The following is a 23,258-nucleotide window of genomic DNA, read 5'->3' as shown; positions in this document are numbered from 1 at the left end:
TGCAAAATTTGGTTGATTTTTACCCAATGGTAAAAAAGTTATGCCCTGTTGAATGTGTCGCAATAATTTCGTGTTCGCCCTTTAATGCTAATCGTAAGACAGACCGAAAACCTAGAGATCCTCGGTGCTACCGTGGGAATGAAAGAGTCATAGAGCTTAAACGTAGAAAATATTACAACATCTTTAGAAAATTATTTTAATTCACTTTGCAATGCTCATTACATTATTAATAATTCTTGCTAGGAGTTGCCTCTAGAATTCTCCCGAAAATTCTCTTGGAGTTCACCTCAGAATTTACTTAATATTATCCTGAAATTGCCATGGAATTATCTTAGGAATAATTTTTTAGTTCTGCTAGGAAATCCCAAATTTTTTTCGAAATACTGCTAGTATTTTCCTTTGAATTATCTGAAAAAAAGCACCGGAATATCTTTCGAATACTCCTCGAAATCCACTTGAAATTTAGCTCAGAATTTTCTTAGTATATTTCTAAGAAATCCGTTGGAATTATTCTCATTGAATATATTTTGGAATTACCGTTGAATATTGCCCCTTTCCTTGGAATTGAACTCCCAATTATGAAATTCTCACCTAAAACATAACTTGCAGTTCTTCTTAAATTTCTCCACAACATTTGTCAGAACCCTCTTGGAATTTTTAACCGAATTAGGATAGGAATTATACTCAAATTTAATTGTAATCCTCCATAATATACCCTCCATCAATTCTACGAAAAAACTCGCATAGAAATATGCTCCGGATTCCTTTTGTCCCAGAATCTTCTTTAAATTATCCTCAGAATGTCCATAGATTGAAGTTCTCCTCAGAATGATCATGGTGTAATCCTTCTTCTCGTTCACATTTTCTCATAATTCCTTAAGAATTAACGTCAAAAGCTATGCTATGAATTTTCATTAAAATTTGTATTGAATCCTATTCAAGGTTGCCTTGGAATTCTACTCAGAATTACCTACAAAACTAGAGTTCTAGGACATTGATGAAAATGATCCAAGGGCTAAATTTTGTGGACATTGACAAGAATAAAAAATTAAACTCATCAGGTACCCGAACTTGGTGAAATTTTAGAGATGTGGATTGAAATTTAACTTAAACCAATCAGTAGACTAACTATATATAAAACCAAAAGCTACTTATTGATGAAGGGTTTGATTTTAGTTACAATAAGGTTCTTCTATTTACTGTAACGAAATAAATATTTGACATGAGAATTTGAGACTGTTCAGTTATGGGTAACAATTTAAATTCCAACTTGCCGTATTTAAAGTTCCAGAGAAGCTTTACAGAGCTTAACAGGATTATATTTAAGTTCTAGTATTTCTTTCAAAAGAATTTCCCCTTATAGAGTTCTTTGCAGAATTCTTCTAAATTAAATTCCAGTTTGTCTCTGGGAGTGCCTCGAATTTTCTTTATAATAGTGCAGAAATCCTCTGCAGAACACTAAAAAAGTCATGAAATTCGTCATTAAATTCTCTTTGAATTAGATTTTTTTAAGTATTCAGGGGGGACACCCCTCACCATCCCTCTCCAAAGGGGGAGTTTGGTAAAGAGAGATGAAAAAACCGATTTGTACCTTCCTTAAAAGTTGTCCTAGCTCTCTATTCTAATATCTATATGCAATCTTCACACTGCCGTACTCTAACGGAACTATCAACTCTATGCTTTCATCTACTCCATCTATCGTATAAAAATTACCACTACAGTCTGTTATTTGAAATTAGCATCTTCAACTATTCAAATTCTTATTTCTCATGAGAATTCCAATTGATTCTTTCAACGCTATTTTGAGAAGAATTTCAGAGGAAAATCCAAGGAATTTTTGGAAGCATACTTTCAAAATTCATACCAACATACCAACCGATTTTTGAGAATTATTTTAAGAGAATTTTATGAAAAACTATAGAGAGAAGTTCTGTGGAGATAAACTAGCCCGTGGCTAAAAATCTCCTTAACAAAGAAAATGGAATGCTTAAATAACACAGCAAAAAAGGTTATCTTCCATTTAATTCCACTTAATTAATTTTGGTATCCATGACAGATACGAATTTCGACTACAATGTGCAGACTTCATCAGTGTCATTCCCTTTAAAGAACTTATCAAAATCTAACCCCCTTAAGTACTCATCCCTAGCTAAAAAAAGTCAAGATCACATGCGATGTCAAGACTCCGCTAACAACCCAATTTCATTACTTCATTATAATGGCTACCAAGCCTTTGGGATTTTCCTTATAAGAGAGTTGTATACATTTTGCTTCTTTAGTTTACTTAAATATTTGGTTTTTATAAGTTTTTTTTTATTAGTTAGGTAGGTTCCGATTCAACACAACAAATTGTAGTTCCATTTTTATACCTGTGATCTTGACTTTTTCACCTTTGGGATGAGTACTTAAGGGGGTTAGATTTTGATAAGTTCTTTAGTGGGAATGACACTGAAGAAGACTGCACATTGTAGTCGAAATACGTATCTGTCATGGATACCAACATTAATTAAGTGGAATTAAATTGAAGATAACCTTTTTTGCTGTGTTATTTAAGCATTCCGCTAACAACCCAATTTCATTACTTCACTCATGCTAAGGGTCACGATTCAAATATCCGGACAAGTCACGAATGACCTAACATGTAATATAGTGACAGACATTGTATGGTGATGAATTAGCCCAGAAGTGGCTAGGAATCACCCTAATAAAGCGTTTAAACAAATAGGGGAAATCTGGGCTGGTAGCGATCAATGCTAAATAGTGATTTTAGTTACCAGGTTGAAGAAATAAGTGACCAAATAGTGACTTATAGTTGTAAAAAAGTGACTAAAAGTGACATAAGGAAAGGAAATTAGTGGGTATACCATACCGGCATATTAGATGGCATACCAAATAAATTTTTGATGTTTTAGACTTATTCAATTAGATTCTCATAAACACTTAAATCTGTACGATTGGTACCTTTAAAGCGAAAGATTCAATAGAAAGTTTATGACTAAACCTTCAAGCTTCTACTACCTGGAAAACATCAAGTTCCTTGAATTTTTTTGAACTACCCTTTAATTCTCTGATCTGTCTTCATGTTCTCGGAGCTTCCCTAAAACTCCCAAGTCTAATGAAGATCTCAGTTCTGTGTAAAATAAATTGAACACCTTTAAACTTCCCTGGAATTCTCTGGATTTCTGTGAAGTTCCTGAAATATTTCTAAAGTTTTCATAAATTTTACTGAAGGTCTCTATACTGAATCTCTTGGAACATCTTTAGGGTTCTCGATTTTATTTCAGCACCTCATGGGGGGCTCATAGCCTAGTCAGTAAATGCACGGTATTACCAAGCCGGAGGCGGCGGGTTCGATTCCTGTTCCGGTCGAGGGAATCTGTGCTTGCCACACATTATACAAATTCATGCATTGGTATTGGCATCGAAAGCTCTCAATTAATAACTGTGCAAGGGGATTTAGAAAACTAAGTTGAGAGCACGCAATAAGCTAATATGCGCTAAGCAATTAGCTTGAAAATATGAAGAAGAAGAAGTCATGGAACTATCCTGAATTTGTCTAAACTAACGCTTATTGATTTTTAAATCAATTCAATAATTTGGGCTAGTTTCGGGGACTTCCCCTAAGATCTCTGCAATTCCCCAAAGATATCTAGATCTAGCTTTTCTGAGATCAATAGAACTTCATTAAAGTTTCCACATTTTTGATAGTAAACAACGTCAAGACATTAAAAATGTTGTGATCTTAGACTTACTAAAATGTTCAACTTCAACATTTAATGGATGCTGTTTCTTTAAAACTGATTGTCATGTCTTAAAAACGTTTGCGTTAAAAACATATTTTTAACGCATTTCATAAATAGCATTCTTATTCTAAACCTGGAAATTATCCGCCAAAGGTATGGAAAACCCTAGAAAACTCAGGGAACTTTATTTAGCCAAATGAGTGGACACCCTGTAGATAGAGAAGAACGATTAAACGTAAAAAAAAACTCTATACCAGGTCGTCAACACAAGGCCTATCCAGAAGAATGATCAATCATGAAATAAATTCACGTTTAAAAAAGTTTGAAATAGTGACTTATTACAAGAAAAAGTGGCCTTAAAAAAAAGAGACTTTTTAGTGACTGGCTTGGAAAAAGTAACCAAGTCACTAAAAAGTGACTAGTTACCAGCCCTGCGGAAATGGATGTAATGTCGGCCTAAATGCCCCGAATTTGGACCCATACGTACATTCAGCAATCGACTAAATTTTCAATAGCGACCAAAAATATCCATTAGTACCGTCCCAATGACGCGTTCATCTAGATAACATTCATAGTTGAAGATGCTAATTTCAAATAACAGACTAAAGTGGTAATTTTTATACGATAGATAGTAGTATAGAATTGATAGTTCCGTTTACAGTACGGCAGTGTGAACATTGCATATAGAGAATAGAAACCGAGCTAGGACAACTTTTAGGAAGGTACAAATCGGTTTTATCATCTCTCTTTACCAAAGTCCCTCTTTGGAGACTGCCGTACTGTAAACGGAACTTTTGGGTGCAACTAGCTTCAAGTGACTGACTTGAAAATAGTGACCAAGACATTAAAAAGTGACCTGCTACCAGCCCTGCGGAAGGGGATCCTGTTACACCCAGTACACGGCCAATGAGATCTAATCTAATCTAACACCAACACAGCCAGTTCATGAAAGCATCCTGGAAAATGATAAATATACCTCCATCATTTTTCTTGTCTATTTGGTAGGGGAAATGTTGGCTTCGGCAATACCTTAACCTATTATCGTCAGGGGGGTAAACAAAGGCCTATAGCACTCAAATTTGGCCAATAGTTGCTCTGAAACACAATGTATTCACATGCCAAAATTGAGCTCTCAAGGACGTTGTTTACCCCCTGACGATAATAGGTTAAGGTATTGCCGAAGCCAACTTTTAACCTATATGTTGCAGAGATGCGCAAAATATATCAAAACGGCCAGGCCTACTGTGAAGCATTTAAGGGGCAAGATGATTCAGAAACATCGGGCCTGTTTAAGTCAAAGATGTATACACAATGCTTCAGAATCCAATAAATGGATGAAACGTGGACATCTCGTACCGTACGTTCCGTTGTATTGTTATTTATAAATGATTGGTCGTTGGGAGCATCTAGTCTAAAAATGTTAAGGGATGCTCCATTTTCCTTTAGTGTTCCGGACATGAGCACTAACTCTTGTCCTAGCCCTATGTGGCCTATGGGTATAGCGCCATTACTCACTTTCTGAAAAGAGATGAAGTTTTGTGGGCATCTTTAAGAGGAACTTCACCGGACCGAAAATTAAATTTCTTTTTCGGCGCGTTTTAATTTTCCAAAAAATACCGGGAAGAAACATAAAAATCCAAGAAAATCAGTTCCCCTTCTCAGATTCCTTAGAAAATTCACATGTAAAAACATGTTTTCCGTCTCATCATTAAAAAAAATAGACGCTCAGCAAAACCCAAAGATCGCTGTTTCGTGTTTTTTTGAGTCCAGCTTTATGCCATGATGACAGAAAATGCTTTTGCACATGAATCCTCCTTAAAAAATCAGAAAAAAATCAGAAAAAATGTGATGTCTTCAAGGTTGCAAAGACTCATTTCAGCTAAAACAATGTTTTTCTAAATTATGAAATAATTAGATGCCATGATCAAATTTTGAATTGGTAGGATACAAGAAGAGGTTGCAAAGAATGTGTTTGACATATTAAACCTGTTTATTTCACTTCATGAGAGTCACAATCAGCGATTTTTCACAAACTCACTCACTCACTCACTCACTCACTCAGCGATCAGCAAATCGCTGATTGTGACTCATAGAAAGCAAAATTTACAGGTTTTATGTTTCCAACGCATACTTTGTAACCTCTTCTTGTAAGTTACAAATAAAACATGTCAGTGTTCACTCGGCTGTCGACAAAAGCAGGCCACTCTCGATGTGTGCTACGCGATCGTCTGTTTTCTCGGCAGCAACCATTGTGTGGTCCTCCTCATTGTTCTTCATCAGCAGTTCTTTCGGTCGATGCGTCGTCGACTTTGGAAAGCAACCGTTTCGTGATGAGTGTGTGAGTGCTGACCACGTTTTGCGTCCATTGTTGCAATGGACGCGCTCTGACCCTCGTTGGCGTACAACAATTTGCCATACAATGAAAGTACTGGAAGCGGCTCCAGTTCTGATGGAAGAAGCTTTTTGGATAGCGGAAGATAAAGTGTTTATTGTGTTGTACCTTTTGACTATAGTTTTAAGATGTATTGTATAGTGACCAAGAATCCTCGGCTCTGTAAAGTTAATTCGGTTGAGCCTTATCAAATAAATTAATAAACAAAAAAAAAAAAAAAAAACATGCCATCATACCATCTTTTGGTTTTATTATTCCGAAAAACATTATTTTAGCTGAAATGAGTCTTTGCAACCTTGGATGTCTTTAGATTTTGGTTATCGATCTCCAATACTTTTACAAAAATCAAAACATAATTATTTTTCGGAGCCGTGAACTTCTCCTTAACTCGATATCTGTGTGTGTGAGTTTGTGTCTTCACGCCAGCTGACCAGAGTTCAACAGTGGAAATAAGGAAAAATTCAAGTCTGCATTATCGATCGATTTTCATTAACACATATAAATTGAAATTGTTCGCAAAATAATATAAAATATGGAATGATCTCACCGATCTCTCAAAAATTATATGATCCAAATCGCAGAGTTTTCGTAAGCAACAGAAACAGAAGAGCAGCAACGCCTCTAGCGATAGATGTACCACTGGGGCCGTCTTCGCCCTCCTTCTTTTTCAGCTCGGAAACATAAATACACCGGAACTGCCGCTGGTTTCCGAATCTTCAGCATTCAGCTGCTCCGAAATATCAGAGGTAACTAAAATCGTAAAAGCACCACTACACTTCACAATCCGTAAATTTTACTCTTGAACCGCGCTCTAGAAAATACAAATCTCACGACGGAACCGAAAATAACGGAAAACCTGAATCACAGCTCACACGACCGGAATTCCGGTAAAAATACTTATGGAAATAGCTTTAAATTTTTATACTCCCCGTATACGGCCAATAAGATCAACGCAAATTTAAGTTCAGTTTACTCATAATCGCAAAAAATTCAGGAACTCAGCGATGAGTAAATTTGCCACATGTTTTCCTGTGGGAAATCTAAAAAATCTGCCGGAAAATGAGGAAAATTGGTGAAAATTTTACTCAGTCTAGGAGTAGTACTAAAAGACTGAGTGAATCCAATCTCTACTTTTCTCAAATTCGGGAACTTTTTCCTGGACGAATCTGAAAAAAAAACCAGGAAACACATTAGGCTAATTTACTCATCGCTGAGTTCCTGCACTTTTTGTGATTTATGAGTACACTAAACTCAAATTTGGGTCGTTCTCATTGGCCGTATAGCAAATCTACGTTTCTTGGGACCACTTTTTCGTTTTCGAGGAGCTTTTGCAACTTCCGGTAATGAACTTCCAATCTTTTTCACCAATGGCTGCTTAAATTTTGAGATCCGGTTTTTGAATTCCAATCTCAATGATGACAATTTCGCATAATTACTATTTTCGTATTCAATTATTGATAATTTTCGCAGAAATTTTCCCCACTGAAAACCCCCACATAAATTAGAGCAAACGAAAAGCGTCACGCGTGAGCTTGATCATGTTCTCGTTGCTGATGAACTTTTCTTGCAAATTCATTCATCTACACGGGGTCGATTGTTTTGTTTTTTGATTCTCTGCTTTGTGCGGCTGTCCTATATCACTCTGTTCTTCCACGTGGTGACGATCCAAAGCACATGTTCCTACATATTCATGTCCAGTTGCATTTGTGGGGAAACGAATACTAAGATTTCGGGTTGCAATCAAAATATGGTTCCCAATAGAAATCATGGATTTTACAAGTACATATATTGTCTTTGGAGGAAATGTTTCTTTACTTACAGGATACAAAAACATGTACTTTCATACTAACTACTCGTGGTATTTATGAGCCAAGTTTCACATCACGTGAAATTGATCACCGGAAAATTTATAAAAGATATCAAACATGTTCCTAGGCGTAGCAAATTTTCCATGAAAGGATTTTTCCGTTAGAGCGATGCGTTTTTTTAATCGAAGAAGTTAGTCACTCTAAACTGATCCACTTTCCCTTTAAGTGATCTGCTATCAGCCCTATGTGTAGGATCGATCTTTCAACCAGACAAATTGAAGTCTTCGGGTTGAAAATTTTCTCGAATTCCCTGTACACAATACACACAAATTCATGCATTGGTTAACATAGAAAGCTCTCAATTCATAACTATAGAAATGCCTAAACAAACTTAGTTGCGAGCAAGTGACAGCAGAGCATCAAAGCCAGTAAGAAGAAGAAGAAATACTCCGAGTAAAATTCCCCATCTGCTGCATCATTCTCAAAAACAACATTCACAAGGCAAACAGAAACTGATTCACTCATTCGAAACCCATTCTAATCATTAAACACAGGCGGCTTCGCATAATTTATGGCCCATTCTGCAGTAAGCCCTTATCAGTTAGTCCGAGATAAAACCGCACATCTCATTACCATCAGTGGCGTCGCGTAACCTCACTTTTTGCTAGTGCACCGAATCTTCTAAGTTTACTGATGTTTATCCATTGCAAGCAATAATTTGAGTTTGGTTAACTGTTTTTTTAGAGCTGGTGTACTTGTAGATTGAGGTGCATTACTGCATTACCTACTACAAAGTGACCATGAGGTCATCAATTAGAACGCGCTTGGCTACCATCCAATCCGAACACACTGTAAGAACCTTGAATTTCTTCCAGGAAATTTACCGAACGTGACCCGACTCGCAACCGGGCGCATCGGAAGATCGAATTCCTTGTTCTCGGCGTTGACAGCAGCACACGTGCCGCGATGAAAACCCCATCAATGCACGCCTTGATCGCTTCATTCACTGCAAATTTCAATATGCGAGGCTCATTAAACAGTAACGGACGAGAAGTACTTTTTAATTGTAACCTACAGTCACACACTTGAGGTTGGTATATAAATGGCAAACCGAACCCGATCCACGTTTTTTTTTCTTTTCGAAAACTTACTTGATGATTGGCCGGGCCGTTATCGCTCGATCGAGAAATCGTAACCGAAGGTTTCGAATCGTTTCCGATTCGCTATCCAACAGTGCCGTGTCGTGCAAGAAGTCGTCCAATTTCTGCGATGGACAACCAAAGTGCAACGAGTTCAACTAGATACCTATTGCAAAATAGCTCAATTAGACGTTGGACGACTGATTATATTCACGTCTTCTCCGGTTTGCTTTTCTCGGGCGCAGACACAGAGATGGATTGCTTAAACTAAAATTGCACTAGAAAAAAAAATCACTAGAACTAGAAGGATTACACAACGCAGCGCAGCCACATGTACTGCACACTAACACCACCTGTGAAATAGTGACCGGTCGGGCAATCGCATCGTATGCGTTGCATATAGCTATACTAGTAGAGTAGCTAATCGGTCTCGCACTGAGTGTATCGTATTGGCAAATCAAAGCTGGCCCCCGTGGAGAATAGAAGAACTATGAAAGTGATGATGCATTTATTTTGCAAACAAATCATTTTAATAAAATCTGCTTGATGCTACGTTAGTAGAAAACCTAAGGGCTACTCAATAGACATTGAGACTCCATTTGCAAAATAATATAATTTTAAGATAGCACTCGCCTACCTCCTAGTGGGGAATTTTGAAATCACCACCACTTTCATAGTTCTTCCACTCACCACGGGAGCCAACTTTGATTGGCCAATAGTTGTTGTTTAACATTTATTAGTTCGCTCGTACGAACGTCACTTTGGCACACAGTTTGCAGATCTAGTACTACTGCTTAGGCGCGTGACATGCATTTTGTGTAACTTTCCGACTGACTTGACTACTGCCGGGTGATGCCAGAAAGTAAATATAGGCCCTCCCTTTTGCAAACACTAGGATGTCGCGGATGCCGGGTCTGGTTAAGGCAACATCTGATTTGGGGAATCGACTTTTTTCTTAAAACGAGATTCATTCGAATGCACCGGTTGGATTCGCGACTCGAACTGTGCTCCGTCTATCATACATGCGTTCTGCTAATCGACGTAGATATACAGAACTAATACCAGCTTGAAGCTTTTATAGTATATCTATAGGGGGTCGTGTTCCTAAACCTGAAACTGTTTATGTGAGCTATAAATCGGGTGCGTAGAAAGCGAAAAAACAGCGAATTGAAATGCGAGAGTAATTTACAAGTGGTAGGGTCGTGTTTAGACCATATGATATTGTTTTGATTAGATAGAAAACGTTACCGGCGCTGTTCGGTAGAATAGCAGTGAAGGGCAATTATCATAACAAACTAGCCCATTTGGACATGTTGTAACTTTGTTGCGTTGTTATGACCAATTTCGTTGAAGCTTTGAGACAGAACAAGAAATCTCGATTACTTTTCCAAAGGGACGTATTTGCTTTTGTATGTTCAGCAAGGGTGTTGTTAGTTTGCTTGGGAGTGCTAAGAGTCTCGACAAATTGACGTTTGAATATTAGTTTACATTTGACCAGCCTCAGACTTAAAGCTGGGTTTAGACCAGGCAAGTCAAATGATCAACTCAGTTGAATTCAATTGGCTTGAAAAGTTGAGCTTCAACTTTTTTCAATTCAAGTGAGTTGATCAAGTCAGTTGAATGGTATGGTTTACACGTTCAATTCGCGTTCAAGTTAGTTGAATTCAACTGACTTGATCAATTGACTTGCCCTGTCTAAACCCAGCTTAAGGTCTGAGGTCAAAGCTTCAAATTCAAAATTGCCACGTTTAACCGTCAAATAAATGCGTGTTGCCTCTCTCAGAGAGCCACAAACATGTTGTAAGAGAGCAAAAGTAATGGTAATAAAGTCAATCATTATAATAATTACATTCAAAGAGAGATTGGGAAAACCAAGATCCCATAGACCACATCGGATATGTTCCGAAGGCTTTCGAAATTTATTTGAGTCAAAACTAATCATACGACCTATCAAGCCATATAAGACTTCAAAAGAAGATCATATTTGATCACATATCGCAAAATATTAGATACGTATATTTTTTTTTATTTTGGCATTAGGGTGACCATTTTCATGTTCGAGTGGTCCAAAAAAGACTTTTTTTTAAATGCATAAATTTTGAACCACATGAACATTCAAAAATATGATAATGAGCTCTCCGAATTACATTGGCCATTATCAAACCGGTGATTTCTTGGCTCAAATTAGAACAAAATCTAATTTGAGCCACGATGCATGAAAGTCTATGCTCCAAACATGATAACGAAAAGGCAAAACTATATCAGGGGACTCAACGAAGAAAACAAAATTCCCTGATATTGCCTGATTTTCCAGTAATTTTCTTTAAAAATTCCAGGTGCAGTGCCTACCCGGTTTTGAAAATAAAGCGTTTCATACATTTTATAGAATGCAAAAATGACAGAAATTTCGTGTTGCCAAAAGCGGAAAGGATCCGCATTCTGCCCTAGGGGCTTAAATTCATTCAAATCTCCAAATCACCTTCATGGTTACCAGCAAATCTCGATTAGCAATTTTCCCGTTTTTCTCCCGGAATTTTGGAAATTATCGCGGTTTAAGTATTTTAATTAAGCACAAAACTGAAAGCGATGAAGCCGAAAGTTAAATGGATAATTTCTAAGACAGCACCGAAGTCTTCACAATTTGTGTATAAAAATGTCGCCCAAAACTTTAAGGCTTTTATGTGATTGTTCTCAAGCCTTCCCTTTAGATTAATTTCCGTTCACAGATCTATCCAGAATTCTTCTGATAAAAAATTTGAAATTCTTTCTGGAAATCCATTGAAATTGTTTTTATAATAGTACAGAAATTATCTGTAGAACACTTAAAAAAATTCTTAAAATTCATCCTTTCTTCGAGTTTTAAACTCTTTCTAAGAATTCACTGAAGCTTCAATTTGTTTTAAATTTGCATGAAATTCTCCGTAGAATTCACTTCCCTGCCAATACCATCTGGCAGGGGAAATTCTCCCACCGAGAATTGTTTTAAAATTTTGCTCGGAATTATCTCGGAGTTCTCCTCTAAATTCTTCTGAAAATTGCACGGAATTCTCATTAACATTCTTTGGAAACTCCTTTCGAAATGCGCTTGGAATTATACTCGGACTATCCGTATAGATCTTCGCATAATTATATTGGAATTGTACCCTCAAAATTCGCGTTTACTGGTATTTTTCAAGAATCCTGGAATCCTCTTCACTATTGGGAGATCTAGTAAAAACTCTCCTAGATGTTTTTTCTAAAGCTACCTAGAAAATATTCTCTGAAATACCTTGGTGTTATCTCTAGAATTCATTCTAAAATCTGCTCAAATTTGCTTTGGAAAAAATTCTAAAATTCTCTTAATAGTTCTTCAAAGTGTGACTGTAGTTGTCCTGAAAATCTAGACCAGTCCAAGGGTCTTGAAATCTTATTTTTTTCGAAGTCACTGGTCACTCTGCATTTCACATATGAAACACTTGTTTTTAATCCCATTATATTTGTTTTGCCTTGAGCACATTTTGAGACCCAGCTCCGTAAGAAAATTATTCCGGATAATATGCTTAACCAAAAGCTAATTCACAGACGGATTCCTGCGCTGGGAAATAGTAAAAACAACGCTTTCATCTCCAAAATTCTGTAAGTTAATTCCACCTAAATTGCAATAGCAGCAACATTACCATACTAAAACGTTGCTGTGAAGCTAATTTTACGAGCTAACCAGGTTTTCAATGAAGACCTAGAATACTTAATACAGCCACTCTATTCGGTCAAAGCAATGCTTATCAACGTATCTTTGAATCATTATTCAATCATAAAAGTGCTACTACAAGCAATAAAAAAATCCATTATCCTAAATTCTCATTTAGTTATTTCTCTGAGCTAATCAAGCTGTTAAGAACACAATAAGGAACAAGAACCTAGAAGTATTCAGAAAAGAATCATTATCTTCTCTTAAAGCTGGGTTTAGACATGGCAAGTCAATTGACCAACTCAGTTGAATTCAACTGATTTGAACGTGTAAACTATGCCATTTAACTAACTTCAATTGAAAAAAAAAAAAAAAAAGTCGAACCAGGCTCAACTTTTCAAGCCAATTGAATTCAACTGAGTTGATCAATCACCCATATTCTTGTTTTCGTTCGAACCGTATTTTCCATACAAAAAAAGTTTTTTTGTATGGAAAATACGGTTCGAACGAAAACAAGAATATGGGCGAATAACTTACCTTATCTAAGCCCAGCTTAACTCTTAATCATTCTTGCAGCTGGATCGAACAGACGCAGTAACTAGTATTTGAGTCCCTAAAATGGAATTTTTACAGAAATCATTAATTGACATGATTTCTGATATGCTTAAATCTAACTCCATGTTTGATGCTATTCAAACTGGAGTAAAATTTGCAAATAATATTGTCATGACTTTAAAATTCAGTAATGGATTTTAAAGCATTAAATATTGTAAATTGGAATGCTCGATCTCTTAAAGATAATGAAGACGAGCTATTTAACTTTTTGCGAGTTCATAACGTGCATATTGCCGTTATAACTGAAACGTTCCTTAAACCTGACCATAAGGTTAAGAAGGACGCAAATTACTTGATTTATAGAAATGATCGTCTTGATGGACCCTGTGGTGGCGTTGCCATCATTATTCATAGACGAATCAAACATAAAATTCTTTCTTCATTTGAAACCAAAGTTTTTGAAACTTTGGGAGTTTCTGTTGAAACAAAATTTGGACAACTTACGTTTATAGCTGCCTATTTGCCATTCCAATGCGTAGGCCAGCAAAAGAATTTTCTCAAGGGTGACCTCCAGAAACTTACCCGTCATAGGTCTAAATTCTTCATTATTGGTGATTTTAATTCAAAACACCGCTCATGGAATAATGCTCAAAGCAATTCCAATGGTAATATTCTGTTTGATGATTGTTCTGCAGGTTATTACACTATTCAATTTCCAAACATCCCAACATGCTTTTCTTCTGCAAGAAATCCCTCCACTATTGATTTGGTCTTAACTGATTCATGTCAACTTTGTAGCCAACTGGTTACCCATGCTGACTTCGGTTCTGATCACCTTCCAGTAACTTTTGAAATATCCCAAGAAATAATTTGTAATCCCAACAGCTCTACTTTCAATTACCATAGAGCTGATTGGGAGCAATATCGAACATTTATGGAATATAACTTCGATCCAAACATTCCTTTGCAAACCAAAGATGAAATTAATTATGCTCTTGAATCTCTGACTACTTCTATAGTTGCAGCAAGAGCTGCCTCAGTACCAAAATGCGAGGTTAAATTCGATTCATTTATAATAGACGACGATCTTCAGCTCTTGATCCGTCTTAAAAATGTTCGTAGGAGACAATATCAAAGAACACGCGATCCTGCCATGAAGGTTATCTGGCGGGATTTGCAAAAACAAATTAAAAAGCGATTCTCTGCCCTGAGGAACAAAACTTTTGAAAATAATATTTCTAAATTAGACCCGAGTTCCAAACCCTTTTGGAAACTCACAAAATTTTTGAAAAAACCTCAAAAGCCTATTCCAGCGCTTAAAGAAGGTGGTAAAATTTTGATCACAAATTTGGAAAAAGCTCAGAAACTTGCTAAGCAATTCGAGAGTTCCCATAATTTCAGTTTGGGTCTTACTAGTCCTATTGAGAATCAGGTTGCTCGGGATTATCTGAATATTTTCTCTCGGGAAAATATTTTTGATGATTCCTGGGGGACTGATTTGGACGAAGTAAGGTTTATAACTAAAAAGTTTCAAAATATGAAAGCTCCAGGTGATGATGGCATATTCTATATCCTCATCAAAAAACTCCCACAGAGTACCTTGTCTTTCTTGGTAAAATTATTTAACAGATGTTTCCATTTGGCATACTTTCCTGATAAATGGAAAAATGCAAAAGTTGTTCCAATTTTGAAGCCGGATAAAAATCCAGCTGAAGCTTCTAGCTACCGCCCAATAAGTTTGCTTTCTTCAATAAGTAAACTTTTTGAAAAGATAATTTTGAATAGAATGATGCTTCACATCAATACGAACTCAATTTTTGCAGATGAGCAGTTTGGATTTCGCCATGGGCATTCAACTACTCATCAACTCTTAAGAGTTACCAATTTAATTCGTTCAAATAAATCGGAAGGCCACTCAACTGGAGTTGCTCTTCTAGACATAGAAAAAGCATTCGACAGTGTTTGGCATGAAGGTTTGATTGCTAAATTGAAAAAGTTTAATTTTCCACTTTACATTATGAAATTAGTTCAAAATTATTTAACTGACAGAACACTGCAGGTAAATTATCAAAATTCCAAATCTAATCGACTACCTGTTAGAGCAGGAGTTCCTCAGGGTAGCATTCTTGGGCCTATATTGTATAACATTTTCACTTCGGACCTCCCTGATTTGCCTCAGGGTTGCCACAAATCTTTGTTCGCTGATGACACAGGCATTTCCGCTAAAGGAAAAAGTCTTCGTGTTATTTGCAGCAGACTGCAGAAAAGTTTAGATATTTTCTCTTCTTATTTACAAAAATGGAAGATTTCTCCCAACGCTTCCAAAACTCAACTTATAATATTTCCACACAAGCCTAGAGCTTCGTTTTTGAAACCTAGTAGTAGTCACATAGTCACTATGAACGGAGTTCCAATTTCCTGGTCAAACCAAGTGAAATATCTTGGATTAATACTTGACCAAAAATTAACTTTTAAAGATCACATTGAGGGCATTCAAGCCAAATGTAACAAATATATTAAATGTTTGTATCCTCTTATAAACAGAAAATCCAAACTGCCTGACGAATAAACTTCTAATATTTAAACAAGTTTTTAGACCGGCCATGCTTTACGCTGTGCCAATATGGTCTAGTTGTTGCACTACCAGGAAAAAAGCACTTCAAAGGATTCAGAACAAAGTTCTGAAAATGATTTTGAAGTTGCCTCCCTGGTACAGTACTACCGAGGTACATAGAATTTCGAATGTTGAGACTTTAGAACTAATGTCCAACAAAATAATGAATAATTTCAGGCAAAAATCGTTGCAATCCTCAATTGCAACGATTAATTCCCTTTATACTTAGATAAGATTTAGTTTTAGTTTTTAGTTTTAAGATATCAATTGTTATACTGACATGCAGGTTAAATATAAATAATGTTTAAAATACTTAATTGCCAAGACATGAACAATGTAAAAACACTTAGATATATATCATAACAATTAAGGCTGGTACGTTACTGCAGTAAATGGAGCACCTAGGTTAAAAATGAAATGTAATTTATTTTGAATTTGGAACAAATAAAGAGTTAAAAAAAAAAAAAAAAAAAAAACTAGTATTTGAGTAACTTTTGCTCCACTTGCAAAAATGCAACATCAAGCATTGAACAACCATAACTTCGCAACTCTATTTAAAATTTGAAATTGAAAACCATCCTCAAACTACAACGAGTAATTAAGTTGTTTGAAACTAGCGAAGTCAGCCATACTTATTAGTATGTTTCTGTTATAAAGAAATATTTCCCTGACTTTGAATAAAATTCTCTGACAATCCCTGATTTTCCAGGTTCAAAAAGGAATTCCCTGATTTCGAGGTTTTTTTCAGGTAGTCGACACCCTGTATTTGCGTACTGAGTTTCCTTTACTTCTGGTTGGTTTCCAGCGTTGCAACCCAGGCTGGACCTCCGTATCTCAGTATCGACGTAGCTACACTTGCCAGGAGCCGTCTCTGGCTACTGCTTGGTCCCGAGTTGTTCGCCATGATTCTGGTTACCGTATTGATGGCTTTCGTCGCCTTCTCACAAGAGTATTCGACGTGGCTATTGAAGTTAAGTGGTCGTCGATCATGAATTACTCCTAGGTATTTCAACACGCGCTTTGAGGCTATGGCGTTAGCTTAAACGGTGATATCTGTTCGCTGCACTGCTTTAAAGTCACTAACCAATAGCGTTTTGTTGTGGGCTATCTGTAGTTTTGCTCCTTGTATCCCGTTTCCAATCATGTCGATTGCTTCGGTCGCCAACATTCCCATCTCTTCCAGAGTCTTGCCTTTTACCGTCAAGACGACGTCGTCCGCAAAGCGTTTACAACTCCACAACACGATGAAGCCCTGTCAAACGTTCCTACTTTTGATCTCAACTTGTCCCGAAGAAACGAGCTCAACTTTTTGGCTCAGCTCTGGTACTATCTTCGAACCCAAGATAATCGATGCGCCCCTCGAAACATAGAAAAATCCACAAACCCCTCATTTTATCTGTCAAACTTTCATAGCGAATCAAAACAAACATAGTGTAGTACTGGAACTTATACTAAAGGGTGATACGGTCAAAATTTGGTCAAGGGAAAACGCGTGTAAATCGGTGAAATCGTTTATTTAAAAAATCAAATTAAATTTCTTTTTCAAGTTCAATTAGTATAAAATTCAGGAAAAATATTCAGTTAGGCTTCCGCTTTTCCAAATCCGAATTGCCGGGCCTTACGCTTGACCCCTGCCATCAGATTTTGTACAGCCACCTTGTCCACCTTCTTCGCCGCAGAAAGCCAGTTTGCCTTGAACTGCTGCTCGCCCTTAGCAGTTTTTTTTGGTCTTCTTTAGGTTCCGCTTGACAATAGCCCAGTATTTCTCAATTGGGCGGAGCTCTGGCGTGTTGGGAGGGTTCTTGTTCTTGGGAACCACCTGCACGTTGTTGGCGGCGTACCACTCCATGGCCTTTTTACCGTAATGGCAAGATGCCAAATCCGGCCAAAACAGTACGGAACAACCGTGTTTCTTCAGGAAAGGCAGCAGACGTTTATTCAAACACTCTTTCACGTAAATTTCTTGGTTGACAGTCCCGGAAGCTATGAAAATGCTGCTTTTCAAGCCACAGGTACAGATGGCTTGCCAAACCAGATATTTCTTTGCGAACTTTGACAGTTTCATGTGCTTGAAAACATCTGCTACCTTTCCCCTTCCTTTTGCCGTATAAAACTCCTGTCCCGGAAGCTGCTTGTAGTCGGCTTTGACGTAGGTTTCGTCGTCCATTACCACGCAGTCAAACTTCGTCAGCATCATCGTGTACAGCCTCCGGGATCGCGCTTTGGCCGTCGTATTTTGTTTATCATCGCGATTTGGAGTCACTACCTTCTTGTAAGTCGATAGTCCGGCTCGTTTTTTGGCTCGATGCACGGTTGTAGACGATACACCCAGCTTATTTGCGGCATCTCGGAGAGAGAGGTTAGGGTTTCGCTTGAAACTACCGGCAACTCTCTTTGTCGTCTCAGCGGCTTCCGGTTTTCGATTTCCCCCCGATCCAGACTTCCTGGCTGTCGACAAACGCTCCCCAAACACTTTAATTACATTTGTAACGGTTGATTTGGCAACTTTTAGCGATTTTGCCAACTTTGCGTGCGAGTAGCTCGGATTTTCGCGATGCGCGAGCAAAATTTTGATACGCTGCTCTTCTTGCTTGGACGGCATTTTGACAACTGAAGAGTGAATTCCAAAATCAAAATAGGAGCAACATTCTACACACACACACCTTCAAAATGAGGGGTGTTCAGTTTTTTTAAATGCAAAATTGAAAGAAATACGTCAAGTTGATATTGACCAAATTTTGACCGTATCACCCTTTAGAACGGGATACGTTAATCGATTTGCTTGGGAGTAGTGAGCCAATTTTAAAATCGTTAGTTTCGTATTGATTGTTGTTATGGGCGCCGTACAATATCTGTCAAGACTTGCGTATCGATAGCTACGCTTTGCAACAGCTGCCGTGGCGTGATCCACTTAACTTACCAGAGTATCCAGCGCGATGTAAACTAATTAATTTGGAAACGATCTCCAACAGAAGGGGGCAGTAGGAGGAGCTTGTTCATTCGCGATCTATTAGCAGGCGAGATAGATTGATCCTATGTTGCTGGAACAACAAAGGATCAACGCTCCTCAACGCCAACTTCGTAGTCGTCATCTGCTATCCATTCCTCTACATCGGACAAATTATGACTACACCAATCCTCTATGTGCTTGTATTCGTGTTTTCAACAATGTTTGTGACGCGTTCGATTTTAATATTTCAAGACAGACTTTTAAATCTAGGATAAGAAATAATCAGTGCTAATGTAAGTGTTAGTGTAACGTGAGTTAGAATAAGTTTCTACGTAGTCTGTTTAAAGATGAAGCAAATTAAATTAAATTAAATTAAGAAAAGTTTTGAAGATACTGGAATGAGATATATTTGAAGTTTCTGGAACAGGAATTCGAAATTTAAATTTTTCAGAAATATTCAAAATGCCGGACTATTTAACATGTCTGATATAATATAAATCGATAACACTTTTTCCCTTCTTACAGAAGCTGCTACAAATTTGATGTTCATAGGCAATGTTTCCTTCTTTTAAACATGGGCTGGGCAGTTTTAATCTAAATCTTCTCAATCCACTCCAGAATCATTATGTTTAGGTAAAGTGCTGGTTGTGCTTAACAGGACGGATATTGTACCAAAAACCCTTTTCAATTTATATTTATTGAAAAACAAATGTTTGGATCTCAAAACAACGGAAAACCGTCTGGGAAGAAAATGGTTAATATTCCCGACTAATGGTCGAAGAAGGGCGTCAAAAATTGCCGACTGGCATAATCGGAAATAGCTATGTAGATTATTTTGCAGCTGTGATTAAAAAAAAACTCAAAGATTTCAACTGGTTTGTAAACTAGTGGAACTACATCAGTGTTTTAGTAGTTAAGCATACCCAGTCATGAAAATAATTTACGGAAAAATATCCCAAGTAACAGGTTTAGTATTATCACGTACATCATAATTTAGACCGTGAGGAAACCTAAACAAGAATGCTTTAAAACCTCTACAAAACTTGCAATGTTACTTGGAACGAATATCTGAAACTTATGCATTTTACAACAAACTGTAAATGAAGACAGTGCTGAGTCTGTGCACTTTTAAAAGTACATACCAACATCTCGCCTCCGCGGGCAGTTGCATTTTGAGTGCGCGGGCGATTTCACGACGCGAGAACACGCTCGGCTGGCAGAGAGATAGAGATAGATGTGGGTTAGTCTGCCGATTCCGATAGCCGGTTTTTCAACAACAGCCAACGATGCCACTTCATGCCGTGCATGCATGCAAGTGCAGTGCAGTGCAGTTGGTATGTAGGACTATGTAAGTAGATGTATAGAATTACGAACAAATGAAAAAAAAAAACGTGTAGATTCTGCGCAGCAGAAGCTCTGTCACATGTTTCAATTCGGCAAAAGGAAAAAGTTGAGTTTGTATTTGTGTTGGTTGGTTCCAAAATGTGCAACTTTCGGGAACTATTTCAGCTTAAAGGAGACTTTAAAAATGATCATCTGCTTCGGATTTGAGCATATTTAAAGAATCTCTCGTCATGCTGACGACGATTTTCTGCCAAACCCCGACTCGGCAGGAATGTACGAAAAATGCAAATCATACGTTTCATGTAATTCCTAACGCTCCCCGCAGTCCGTTATAAGAGAAGCGCTGCCAAAACTGACCTTGAGATCCATAGAAGCCGTTGATGATGGTGACGATGAAGACGAAAGCAAAGAAGATAGTGTAGTTCGTCACTGACAATGCACAACACAGAAGTCGGTGGACCGAGGAAAGGCAAATAACCGGATAACCAATCGGTTGGGGAATCTTCTTCCGACTGATTCATTCATGAATTCTTGTTCTCCGAAAAATGCTGCTTGTGTATGATGGGCTAGGGATGATCAAACCGATTTCTTGTAACCTCTTTATATGTCACTTAGGAAAAATTAAGACTGTGAACCATTTGCCGAGTTAAATTTAACTCGTGGTTAAAAAAGTAACATTTCGAAAGTTATTTCTTATGTTCGAAAATCCCTGTGCTACCGATCGATCGGTTTTCGAGCAGAACTCAGCCACGGTTGTCAAAAATTAACTTCTTGTCGGTCAGAAATAACCACGCTCGAATAGCAGGGTTAATCGATAACTTTCCATGTGTCAAATTTTAACCTAAAGTTAACAAAAATCCGTTATATGGTTCAGAACCTTAATGGTAGTTCTTACAACAGACTTTACGGGAGAAAGAAAACGTGATTCATGATGTTTGCAAGCAACAGAAGAGATGTCGCTATCTGCGTTGTTTGTTTTTTTTTTCTTCGCTTGTGCTCCCGGTCCAGTAATTTATATCATCGCGAGTGAAATCTTTATGGTTCCTCTACTAGAAGTGTTGAGTGTATCGTCAAATGTGAAAAATCAGTGAAATTCAATCGAAAAAAAAATGTGTGGTGGAAACTAGGGTGGAAATGATATTGAAATGATTTCATATCCATGTTGTGGCCTAATGACGTCGTATTCTGGCCGTTTTTTAAATCAGGGTGGTCCTCAAATTTATTGCCAACTTTATTATTTTGGAAAATACAGACACAAGATCTTGGGAAAAGATGTAGCTGAGATGGTTTCAAGCTACCTTGTTGTTGAAGAAAACACATTTCTATCCGTTAACGTTCTCATTTTAGAACTATTTTTCAACAGTGGCATAGGGCGTTTCTGAAAAATCGTATCCTTAAACTCTAACCTTTAAATTAAAAATTGCCCAAAAAAGTCGCCTTTAGATAGATGTTATAGCTTTTTTTTTTTCAGTTAAATATAAATTTTCAAAAACACCTTCAATTTAAAAAAAAAATCCCTAAAATGAGACAGTTTTAAGAAATGTTTTTATCCAACAAATGAGCTTCAAATCATCTCAGCTACAACTTCGCCCAAGACCATGTGTCTCTATTTTGCAAAACAAGAAAGTTAATTTTTCAATATCAATTACAGAAGGAAGCCAGAAGGAGCTTTTTAAGCAAAACAAAAAGTTTACCGGAGACACCGAATGTCCAAAACTTTAGACAAAAGCACTATCACTTTTGTCTTGCTAAATTACGATCCTGGACCTAACGGTATGATGTGATATAAGGGGCTCGGTGACCTTAGAGCGACCGCTTTTGCTTACTGAGTAGAACATCATGAGTTTAATATCAGGCCTATCCACATTCAAGATACGTCAATCGTTTTATTTGTTAATATGACTACATGGTAATAACAGCAACTCGATTAATAAAAAGGAGCTCGTTTGCTTAGTGGCAAACGTTTTTGCTTATTGAGCAGAAGACCGTGAATTCAATCCCAACCTCATTCGCGCTATATGATCGTTAGGACATCAATTCAGCTTATCGTTTACCAAAACGAATCCTGCTGCAAACCATATCCTCTTACCCAACATCCCAGTGACTCCTCGTGGAAGTGCAGAGGATTTCTCGGCGTCGATCCAGTGCTGAGATTTGTCATTGTCATTGACAGACTTTTGCGCGATATTGACACAATTGTTTTTCACATAGTCAATGATAGACTTGATCCTCAAAAAAATCTTTGTCAAAATCTCATTCATTTTTTCGTCAATGACAAAGACTCACCTGGTAACAGAAAGGGTAATTTCTTGCATTCTGAGTCACATTATTGTTATCCAAGCTGTTCAGGACGTAGATGCTTGTTCACTTTAATGGGTCCATGTAATTGTTTTCCTCAAGCCATTTAATTTCATTTAAAATTTAGCTAATAAACAAATCAGCACATGTTCGTCACTGACAAAAATGCCACTGACAATTGACATGGTTTGCCTTGACGATGAATGTTAGCTCAAACGAGTGACCAAAGCAGAATTTTGAGTATCACCGTGTATTGTCGAAATTGTGCAGCACTGCGTCGATCAAAGCGAGTGTCACGTCAACACATTCCTACCCATTCCTTTATTGACGTGCGTTCGGGCGCAGCCGGCGCTGGTATTGCCTAGTTTGAGATCACCCGTTTTTACACATTGAGGATGATTGCTAGCCCCAAGCATCGTCTATTGGTTCTCTGTGTAATTACAGCTGATCTGGCAATAACAGAGAAGCAACCGTGGGTGGTCAATCATGTTCATGCTAAATCACCATCCTGGACCTATTTTGTTTCACTGGAATAAGCTTATTTCATAGAATTTTAATCATCTTTACATCAATATTTTAAAACGGTGGAACTGTTTTTGTAAAAAAATTACTTCAACCGTCGATTTCTCGTGATCAAAAGCTCACATCCGCAATTGCTTAGTTTAAGGTAGGGCTTTGTTGGATGAAGTGCACAATTTTACACCTATTTTAAGCAAAATTTTACACCTATTTTAAACCGACTGTGCAA

At 37.4% G+C, this 23,258-nt stretch overlaps 1 protein-coding gene across 2 annotated transcripts in view; it reads right to left on the bottom strand.

Annotated features, from left to right (window-relative positions):
- The window catches only part of mfrn (mitoferrin), a 67,102-nt gene that overhangs the window by 11,210 nt on the left and 32,634 nt on the right, over positions 1-23,258 (bottom strand). Inside the window, exon 1 of one of the 2 annotated variants that reach the window (XM_065230535.1) lies at positions 9,095-9,336. The exons of the other annotated variant lie outside the window; for it this stretch is intronic. The gene's annotated coding sequence lies outside the window, so the exon portion shown is untranslated. Of the gene's footprint in view, positions 1-9,094; positions 9,337-23,258 lie in introns of those variants that run through there. 2 annotated transcript variants of the gene reach the window in all.

This window comes from Ochlerotatus camptorhynchus, unplaced genomic scaffold (assembly GCF_037179485.1).
Source record: "Ochlerotatus camptorhynchus isolate MF236.1 unplaced genomic scaffold, CSIRO-AGI_Acam_v1.1 ptg000330l, whole genome shotgun sequence".
NCBI classification, from domain to species: domain Eukaryota; kingdom Metazoa; phylum Arthropoda; class Insecta; order Diptera; family Culicidae; genus Ochlerotatus; species Ochlerotatus camptorhynchus.
This window is presented reverse-complemented; position numbering and strand designations above follow the sequence as displayed.